This window comes from Cydia splendana, chromosome 20, assembly GCF_910591565.1.
Source record: "Cydia splendana chromosome 20, ilCydSple1.2, whole genome shotgun sequence".
Lineage (NCBI taxonomy): Eukaryota > Metazoa > Arthropoda > Insecta > Lepidoptera > Tortricidae > Cydia > Cydia splendana.
The window spans coordinates 6,408,052-6,418,764 of NC_085979.1; the positions used below are offsets into that span (position 1 = coordinate 6,408,052).

Consider the following 10,713-nt stretch of genomic DNA (forward strand, 5'->3'; position numbering starts at 1 on the left):
TCGGAATTGTTACTTAAGAAGTCGTACTAAGAACCCGACCAAATTGAGTGGGTTGTGCTTGGTATGTTGTCGGGAGTATTAGAATATGTTTTTGATTTTGTCGCATTGCATGGACGCACGCGCACCCGTTTACACTCTCGTTCCGTGTCTTGTTTCGCGGCTCGTCTCGCCGCTTGTCTTGTACGCGATTGTAAATTGGTTGGTTATTAGTATTTTGTCTATGCGTAAAAACTTGTTCACACGAACGATTTCGTTTAGTATTGATAATAATTGCAAAAATCAATAGATAGCGATGGTAATGGTAGCCCATCACTAGGTGACAGAACGGGACAGTCTTACGTATCTTTCAGTAGGAGTGGCAGCGAAAGCGCTATTATTGGTTGTCCTTGTTACGGTCTCGTGTAGTTGCGTATGATTTGTCCCTCACGGACGCGCGAGTATAGCACGTCTATAGGATTCTACCATCTATGACGGAAGATCATAGAATCGGAAGATAATGGATGACAATCGTAATGGTGTTGCTACTTACAAAAACAATTATTGAAGAGTTATAGTTAAATTTATTCGCATTTCTATAGGATCCTATTCTAATCGTAAAATGAGACTGTAGATGGTTTAATAATGGAAATCTTTATGTGAGATAAATGAAAATCATTGTGACGTTTAGTTTAAGTGCATATCAACAAACCGGGGCCATGTTGTCTGGTCAAAACGTGTTAAAATAAAATATTGCGGTTTCGTAAACGAAACAACTTTGGCTTGGACGGAAATATTTATGTTATTAAGAAGTGATAAAATAGAATGGACAGTGTTTAAAGCAAAAATAAATATAGATACTAACCCGGAAAAGGTCCATAATTGAGTACAAATGTGTATTTGAGCGAGAAATGGTTAGTTTTACGTGCATTTTGCGAACGCAAGTAACGAGTGCATTTTGGAAACAAATAAGAAAAATCATGTAGTTTTCTGTAGTAAATCTATATTGAAATAGTAGAATAGTGTAGTGGGTGAAATTAGTGACGTGATAAAGTGGTGAAAATAGTATTCATCTGCAAGAAACGTGCGTTTAACAAATAAACACGTGAGTAGAAATTTTGGCAAGCCTAGAACAATTGTAGGATATGTTAGTATATAAAACGCATTATAGCTTGTTTACATTATATGAAATAATACTAAATTGACGTTCAGATCTTTCAAGCGTTTCAATATGAATATAATCACATGCTTTCTTGATTTTTCTAAATGTAATTCGGTTAGTAACACGTTTTCAATGGATTCCATAATAATGTGTTCGTAGGTATATGCATTATATTACATGGTTTTCATGTGATAAATAAAATTCTTTGTTAGTCATTTAGTGCGAAAAACACTTGAAAAATAAAACAAAACAATAAAACACTTTGTTATGAAAGCCATTGTTAAATTTGTCGTCACTTGTAACTCTCCCGTGGTCTAGTGGATATCAAGGTGGACAAATGTATGAAGAATATTTTAAGAAGGACTGGGTTCGAATCCTGGCGCGTAAATATTTTTTTTGTTTATTTTAGTCCTGTGGTCTGTTTGTTTACAAAATTCTTAAAAACTATGCATAAATAAAATTTATTTTGGATATGTATCTACGAGTAGCGTTATAAAATAAACTGGAGTTATGAATAAACTTATGTTCAGTAGGCTATTTTTTAAAAATAATTTACACAAATGAATTGTTGCACAATGTTTAGATAAATACTTACCTACTTACTCTTTATATCAAAGATGGATTCATTACCTACCTAACCCTTCCAATGCAGTTGTATTTGTATTAGGAGCACCTGGGTACTTAGTTCTTAAAATACCTAGATGTTCACTCACGTATTTTTAATCACTGGCGCGGATGTTTTAGGGTGCCTAGGCCTCCATTTTTAAGCACTAACACTAACAGTGCATAAACGAGTTAGTACATCTCACAATAGTAATTTGAATAACATGGCTAATAATATTATGATTTGGATTTTTTTTATAGGTACGTTAAGTCAAACGGTGTGTGTTTTATAATGTAAATAGGCTGGTAAAAATGCATTAAAACGGATAATAATTTTATAAAAATTTAAAAAATTATTTAAATATGTTTTGCAGCATTTATGTTACTATACTTTATGATTCGTCGCTACTATAATTTTTGATTTATCATCATCATCATTCATAGAAATCATCATTATAAATGTCTTATAAAATTTATTTTTATTTATTTGTGAGCATGTTTGCATTATTTTGGCTGGCCAATGGGCTAATTATATAAAAACAACGTACAAGTAGAGTCTTTCATTATGGTTTTAAATGTATTAATCGCATAATCGCTTTAGGTCAGTTTTTTATATATTCGTGGCTGTGCCTGGGTTTTGGGGTATTGAGATTAGGGTCGTTTAAATGCCATACAATGTACGGTTATGGGCTTCTTATAGAGTGATAGTTAGACGTTACAAACAGCCGCGTGGACTGCCATGGTTTGGCAGCGGAATGGTTAAGCGCGTATCAAGTTCGACTCGTCATTGTCTGTATACTTCCGCGGTGGTTTATTGCATAGTAGGTTTTCGATGCTGCGCGTTGAACGACAGTATGTGAGCGAAAGATAGGAATTATAGAAAAATATATTGCGGAGCGTTATCATAAAATCTAACAACAAAGGTGCAAATTTTCCTTTATGTGCGTATCATTTGATTTTAATACCTAGTCAAGTGTTTTTAACTAGTAATTATTAAATAAATAAATAAACATAAAATAATATATATTAATTGGAAAATTGAGGGATTTTAAAATCATGTGGGAATCATCTAGAAATGTTGGGCTAGTATGGGGTTAGGTCAAAATGAGTAAGTTTTTTTTAAATGATTATGTGGCTATAAATATAAATTTATATATTCTCATTTTGATTACTAATCGACGCGTTGGCTGTCTGTAGAAATCAGTGTGAAAGTGTAACAGAGGAGGAATGAAAATGTGTGTGCATTGAGTGTTTATAGTTATGACTTTGTGGTGATTTATGAAAGAGATGTATGATATGAGATGACGGATGTCAAGTTGATTGTTGTACCTCTTTGGAAAGAACGGATTGATACAGATAGACAAAGGCTGGAGGGTAATCAAACTAGATTTGTCGGTATTTGCAGGGGAACAAACTGGGGAGGGAACGGGATACACAACTAGCCAGAAAAATCTTATCGGTAGGTTAAAATTTCGACCCATTCACAAGGGTAGGTTTTTATGGCTAGTACTACACAAGGTAATAAGACCCTTACGAAACCCACACACTCATATTGGGTGAGATATATCTGACACTCGACATATTTTAAGGGCCGTGAGCGTCTAAAAGGACGAGGCTCTTTTCAAGAGGTTAATTAGATACAATTACATATCTTATGTTGCTTTCAATATGAGGTATAATAATTATAAGTAAATATTTTGTTTATTTTGGTCGATTTTTTTTTTCAAACAAAAATATCTTTATCATACCATATTGGGGTATTTACTTATGTCAATTTTAAGTTTGTTTATATATAAAAAAAAATACACACCCAAACAAACTTAAAGGTCGGTATATTTTATTCAAGTATGAGACACGCGCCAAGAAAACGTGGTTGAGGGTGATAAGGCAATGAAATTGGTTCGAATTTTGGCAATGGAACTTGAAAGCTTCGTACTTATAAAAATTAAAGGTCTCTTCGTTTCGCTTGGGAGTTTTTGCTGTCTCATCAGATGCTCTTCTACGGAAGTGTACGGCGCAATTCGGGTAGAGACAAGAGTAATACTCGACGCGGCCGGGTTGAGCTGGCAAGGACGGGTTAATTAGTAGCCTATTAGATTCACAACCTAATATCTTTGGTGGAGCGAGGTGACTGGGGAAAAAGTTGTCATGGTTCATTGACGGAATTCTGATGAACTAATTTCAGAGCTGAGTCATTAGCGGTCACTTAGTATTGAGACACACACTACAAGTTTAGAAAAGGGGGGATATATCCGACTAATCTAGAGTAGATTGAAGTCTTTTACAAATTACTGTAGTAATTCATAAAACACTTAAATCGGGGGCGAACTGTGACTAGTCGTATGCCTATTGCCTAGTATTAACCACATTTTTCATTGAAACACAGAAAATAAAAGGAAATACCTTGTAAAACTAAAGACCTCTTCAGTCGCATATTTCATTCATGATTCCATCGAATATTCTAACAGTTGAAACTTGAAGCAATTCCATGGTAATCCATAATAGGTATCACGTGACTTTCTTTTTTTTAAATCTTTATTTTAACTTAGAAATAAACAAAATAAACCCTCAGGAAATAATCAACAACAAATTGGTATTGACGTTGACAATAAAACTGATGAAGACAGCTCGACGTTCCGTTACGCTGATGCTAGTACAATTTCGAAACATAAAATCTAAAAATTCATAAGATAAATAAAAATATTAAAATAATTAATTCTCTAAATTCCGGATGTCTTAAATAATATACTAGATACTAATAAACATAAAAAAACTTCAATACAGGAATGTTTTTCAGAAGTAAACTAAAAATATCTCAAAGTAAAATAATGCTTACAAATTCGTACGTGATGAGTTTTCGAACGTTCCCTTTTATCATAATTTAGTCTACTCCAACTGACTACTCGACTATTGCCTATGAATGTGTGCGTAGATGTCATTAAAAATAGCTCCGTCTTTCTCTAAACTGCGTGAGTAAAAAGGACATGATTTATATTCTGAAGTAAGCAATAGTGAACTTTAATATTTAAGACATATGGTTTAGTAAACAACCTGGAACTTATGATCTTTCTTCTTGAATCAAACCTTGTTACACGCCACGAGGTTAATGACATCTTCCTCAGTTCTGGTATCCTGGTATTTTTGGTATACGTTTGTCTCAATAAGACACCTGTTGTCGGTTACCCGCCCGAGGCAAACGACCTCTTCTGCAATTCTGGCATCCTGGTACTTTTGGAATAATGTTTATGCCAGTATGTCGCCGTTATGTCGCTATTGTGTCGCCGTTATGTCGCCGTGATGTCGCTATTAAGTCGCCGTTATGTCGCCAATATGTCGCCGTTATGTCGCTGTTATGTCGCTATTATGTCGCTATTATGTCGCCGTTATGTCGCCAATATGTCGCCGTTATGTCGCTATTATGTCGCCATTCAGTCGCCGTTATGTCGCCATTCAGTCGCCACTCAGTCGCCATTCAGTCGCCATTCAGTCGCCATTCAGTCGCCACTCAGTCGCCACTCAGTCGCCATTCAGTCGCCGTTATGTCGCCATTCAGTCGCCACTCAGTCGCCACTCAGTCGCCGCTCAGTCGCCATTCAGTCGCCATTCAGTCGCCACTCAGTCGCCACTCAGTCGCCGCTCAGTCGCCATTCAGTCGCCACTCAGTCGCCACTCAGTCGCCAGTATCTTTGTTTTGATTCAGTCGCCTCTCAGTCGCCATTCAGTCGCCGTTATGTCGCCATTCAGTCGCCACTCAGTCGCCATTCAGTCGCCATTCAGTCGCCACTCAGTCGCCATTCAGTCGCCATTCAGTCGCCATTCAGTCGCCATTCAGTCGCCACTCAGTCGCCATTCAGTCGCCATTCAGTCGCCACTCAGTCGCCACTCAGTCGCCGCTCAGTCGCCATTCAGTCGCCGCTCAGTCGCCATTCAGTCGCCACTCAGTCGCCACTCAGTCGCCAGTATGTTTGTTTTGATTCAGTCGCCTTTCAGTCGCCATTCAGTCGCCGTTATGTCGCCATTCAGTCGCCGCTCAGTCGCCATTCAGTCGCCACTCAGTCGCCACTCAGTCGCCAGTATGTTTGTTTTGATTCAGTCGCCTTTCAGTCGCCATTCAGTCGCCGTTATGTCGCCATTCAGTCGCCGTTATGTCGCCATTCAGTCGCCACTCAGTCGCCATTCAGTCGCCATTCAGTCGCCACTCAGTCGCCATTCAGTCGCCATTCAGTCGCCATTCAGTCGCCATTCAGTCGCCATTCAGTCGCCACTCAGTCGCCGCTCAGTCGCCATTCAGTCGCCTCTCAGTCGCCATTCAGTCGCCACTCAGTCGCCACTCAGTCGCCAGTATCTTTGTTTTGATTCAGTCGCCTCTCAGTCGCCATTCAGTCGCCGTTATGTCGCCATTCAGTCGCCGTTTAGTCGCCATTCAGTCGCCGTTATGTCGCCATTCAGTCGCCACTCAGTCGCCATTCAGTCGCCATTCAGTCGCCACTCAGTCGCCATTCAGTCGCCATTCAGTCGCCACTCAGTCGCCATTCAGTCGCCACTCAGTCGCCGCTCAGTCGCCGCTCAGTCGCCGCTCAGTCGCCGTTATGTCGCCGTTATGTCGCCATTCAGTCGCCATAGTAAAAGGTATAAAAGGCCGGTGCGGAGCGTTGGGAGGGGCATTCATTCTTCGACCGGGCTAGCAGTGACTCTGGTTTTCGGGTGTAACGTAGTGCGGGGAGGTGAAGTTTCTCCGCGACTTTTTCTGTGTTTGTTTTTTACTTGGAATTATCCTAGTGAATTTAAACTTAGAATTTGTGTCTGTGCTTGGTTTTGCGGGGATTTTAATCGTCGTAACGCTAAGTTTAGACTGTTGTGGAGATTCTTTACTACCATGTGTGGGTTTTTAGTTATTGTGAAGTTTTCTTTACGCTGTGTGTTCTAAGTGCCGTCATGTTATGCAGGGACAATGTCAATGCATGGCCGGGGCTTGGAATTGTGTCTGTGTTTGGTTTTATGGGAAGAAATTCTCGTAACGTTAAATATAGATGACAGTGTTTAAGGGAATTTCACTTTTCTGTTGAGTTAGTTTAATTTAGTGATAACTTAGTTATTTTAGTGTTTTTCTATGGGGTATTTTTGCTATTTTAAAAGCCAGATCATTGTTTGGACTGACAGTTTGTCCAGCTAAACATTCACTCCGCCTAACGGTGCCAAAGGATTGGATGGTTAGGAGTCTATTGCTCCAAGTTTGAGAGGACTTGGCGTCTCTTTTATATCAACATAAGAGACGAATTATCTCACTAGTCTCAAGGCCCAGCTGTTTAGACGGATATGGGGACGTCACGTGCGCGTCATTGGGTGTAAATCCTGGCCACTGAAGTCGACAGTAATTGAGACTAGGTCTCCTATTAAATTTATTTATATATTTCGGTGCTCCGGTTCATGCTAGTGCTGGTTGCGGGGGCAGACTTCTGTCGTGACTGATATTACACTTAGTCTTTGTTGTGGCAGAGTTTCCCTCGTGATTAGTGCGTGTGTGTGCTAGGGTACTGATCCACTTATATACACGGAATAGGGCGACTTATTCTTATCCACCATGCCCGCGGGCGATAAGGAGGGAGTCAAATACACTGGCCTGTAGGTTGCCTTCTCGGTTTCGCCTGCCGAACTTTACAGCTTCTCGTAGGGACCACACTTGCGTATATTACAAAGCATTAGGTCGATGGTAAGAACGAACTATGCTTTGAATGTACTAGATTAGGGACAATGGGTAGAGTTAGGGTAGAATCACACACTAATTTTATTGTTTATTAGGGTTCTTTTTTTGTTCTGGTCTATACAATTGATATGGTTGATATATATTTCTCTTTAAGGGTTTAAAAATATGGTTTCTTAATCCTAAAATACGAGTGTTTAAAAGGTGAAGGGTTCATCTGCCTAAATCTTCCTAATTTCTCATTTGTATGGGGAAAGAACCAAAGTTTCTATAAATTCTTATTTCTATTTTTTCATTTCTGGTTGTCTGGTGTAGGGACGAGGTACTGAGTAATATAATCAGGTAATACATACAACAACATAATCTCTTAATTATCAATCTGGATTTAGGAACGCAAACTATTCTGTGATTGAAGAACGGTTTGCTTTAGGGAACCTTTGTCAGGCAAGAGCAGTACAAAGGATAAATTGAGTGAATACTCAATTTCGGCCTCGATTAAACATAATAATTAGTGAATAAACTCGGTACTTCGTTTATACATCTAGAAAACTAGGAATTCTGTCTAGATTATCAGCTCTGGGGAATGGGACTAAGGGATTAGCATCCCTAGCTTTTGAATATAAAAAAGATTAGTAATTATGATGACTGATGAATACTTTGACACTTCTTTTCATCATCATCTAGGTGCGCTTAAGTTACGAAGTGTTGGTCATAGCCCTTCTGGCTAAACTGGTAGGGTAGGTGTTCCGATTAATACTTGCAAATCGGACTAAGAGCTTCCAGACCTGCATCGGGCGTATGGAGCAGCACGTGTGATTAAATCACACATCGTTTAGAAGATGATAGTTAATTATAATTAACCTAGAAATGCTAGGGCGTAAAAGAGCTTATCTCAGGAGTGCTGCTTCTATGTTATCCCGGGAGCTTAATAGGTGTGGCAGGATTTTACCAACAACATTTTTATATATTTATATCATCATATATGCTGTAATACTTAAATACATCATAGTAAATTTACACCATCATTTACGTTGCACTAATAAATTCTGAATAGTTTTCTATTTCTCTGAATAATTTTCTTTAGGTTATTTCTTACTTCCATAAATAATTATATTTATTACCATAAATATCTGTTCTCAAAATCTAGGTAATAATAAATAAAGTCAGAGTCCAAAATTTAGCTGATACTCATTAAAGAATTTGAGGTTACCGCGGTTCACTTCAAGGGGTCCTAACCACTAGCTAGACGATCACATGGCCATATTTTAAGGGTAAATCGAAAGGGGATGTTATATTAAGGTAGGTTAGGTAAGTAAATAAGGGGGGAGTTACAACGTCTCTAAGATACTGACAATAAGGTCGTATAATATGTTTTTGCACCGATCGACTCGACCGTACACTGCTAAAGGTCAACACTCAATAATGTTATTACATAACATAATTACAACCATTATATGCTAATGGTGATCTCTAGTATTAAACAAAGCAAATCTCGCGTGTTACATCATAATTATTCATAACGAAGAAGAGTTGAATAGTTGAATTTACTTAATGATAAAAGGGGAAAGGTGTGAAAAAATCGAAATTATCCGGAAATAAAGTATCTAACTGACCTTTTTAGATTAGGGTTCCGTATTTTATTTAGTGTCCGACCGGAAACCGAAATGATAGGTTCGGTTGGCTCTAGTTTGCCGATACTTATCGAAACCGAAACGGACAGGACCGAAAACTAAGTTTCGGCGCGGCCGAAAGTTACATAACTTTATGGCGCCAACTGCCATAATGGCAGTTTTCGGCCAAAACCGAACCTTCGGCCGGCACATGTTTTATTTGCCGAAACCTGCCGAATTCGAAAAGTTACACAGTATAACGGCCTAGGGCAACATTTCAATTTGCTGCCACAAAACTGAAACGCCGAAGAAATCATTTTTGCAAAATCTAGGGGGGCTATGTGTAAAACGTTTGTATCTCTATGGGGCCTAGTCAACCGACAATTGTTTATAGAAAAAGCCAATGTGGTTAATGTGGTGTTATTGTTTTTGTTGACAGAACGACCAAGCGAGAGGAACCAAATCAAATCGTCTCTCCTGCCAGTGCAGCTGCCGATCCAACTGGGTAAGATTTGGTATTTCTCAACTCAACTATAGGTTATTTTGAAAAGATGTGTCGCGCCGAGTTTGTTGCCGGTCCCATATTGGGATACCCTCCTTCAACTGAGGGGGGATTTAAATCTTCTCGAGGCAAAGGTGTAGGGTTGGAGCCGGTGTAAGCTTTATTTGATGTTCATAAGCGCAATGTAATATGCCTACTTGAATAATAAACTATTATCTTTATCTCTTTTTATTTATCTTATAAGAGGTGCAAACAAGAGTAGCCTGTCTGTTATATGGGTCAAACAGATCACTGTGTTATGTCTTTCCTGTAGACATACACAAGAGTTAAGGGCTATAAAGGTTAATTTTCTTATTTAACCCTTATCTACGTAAAAAGGTCCTCCTTTTATTTAGAGAACCATGATAAAATCATTGCTTACATGCCCACAAGCTGTTAACTATTGCCCACAGGAGAGAAAAATGTACTGTTCGCGATAACACACTAGTTTTCTCTCCTGTGGGCAATAGTTAACAGCTTGTGGGCATGTAAGTAATGATTTCATCATAGTTCTCTAAATAAAAGGAGGACCTTTTCACGTGGATAAGGGTTAAATAAGAAAATTAACCTTTATAGCCCTTAACTCTTGTGTATGTCTACAGGAAAGACATAACACAGTGATCTGTTTGACCCATATATTCTGTGTATTAATCTATGAGATGTCATAACCTAAATTGATTTCTGTCTATTTCAGGAGGCCATGGAGGAGTGACATTACCAATTCTGGTGCTCCCTGTGCCAATTTACACCAATAATCCAGGTTAGATCCATTACTCAGTACAATAGCATGTATATTGGGTGTGTAAATTAAACACGGACATTTAAACGGACTTTTACGAATATTAATTTGTCATTAGAGAATCCTATCAATCTATGGTCAGTCAAACCAATATGTGTCAGCAGAAAAAGGTGCCAATTACAACTTTGTTTTACAGATTCCTGCAGCGCTAATCATGGATCAACCGCTACGCATCCAGCACAAGCTCTACCAAATATACCAATCGCACAAATCCGCCAACAAATTCAAGCTCAAATTCAGCCTCAAACAGTGGTCCCACAATCTCAAGAGGCAACCCCAAACCAGCAAACAGTGGTCCCGCAATCTCAAGAGCCAACCCCA

At 38.7% G+C, this 10,713-nt stretch overlaps 1 long non-coding RNA gene across 1 annotated transcript in view; it reads left to right on the top strand.

The window, feature by feature from the left end:
• The window catches only part of LOC134800956 (uncharacterized), a 32,462-nt gene extending 21,819 nt beyond the window's left edge, over positions 1 to 10,643 (top strand). Inside the window, exons 3-5 of the long non-coding RNA XR_010145599.1 lie at positions 9,492 to 9,557; positions 10,288 to 10,353; positions 10,529 to 10,643. This is a non-coding gene — a long non-coding RNA (uncharacterized LOC134800956). The remainder of the gene's footprint in view (positions 1 to 9,491; positions 9,558 to 10,287; positions 10,354 to 10,528) is intronic.
• Positions 10,644 to 10,713: the final 70 nt, after the last annotated feature.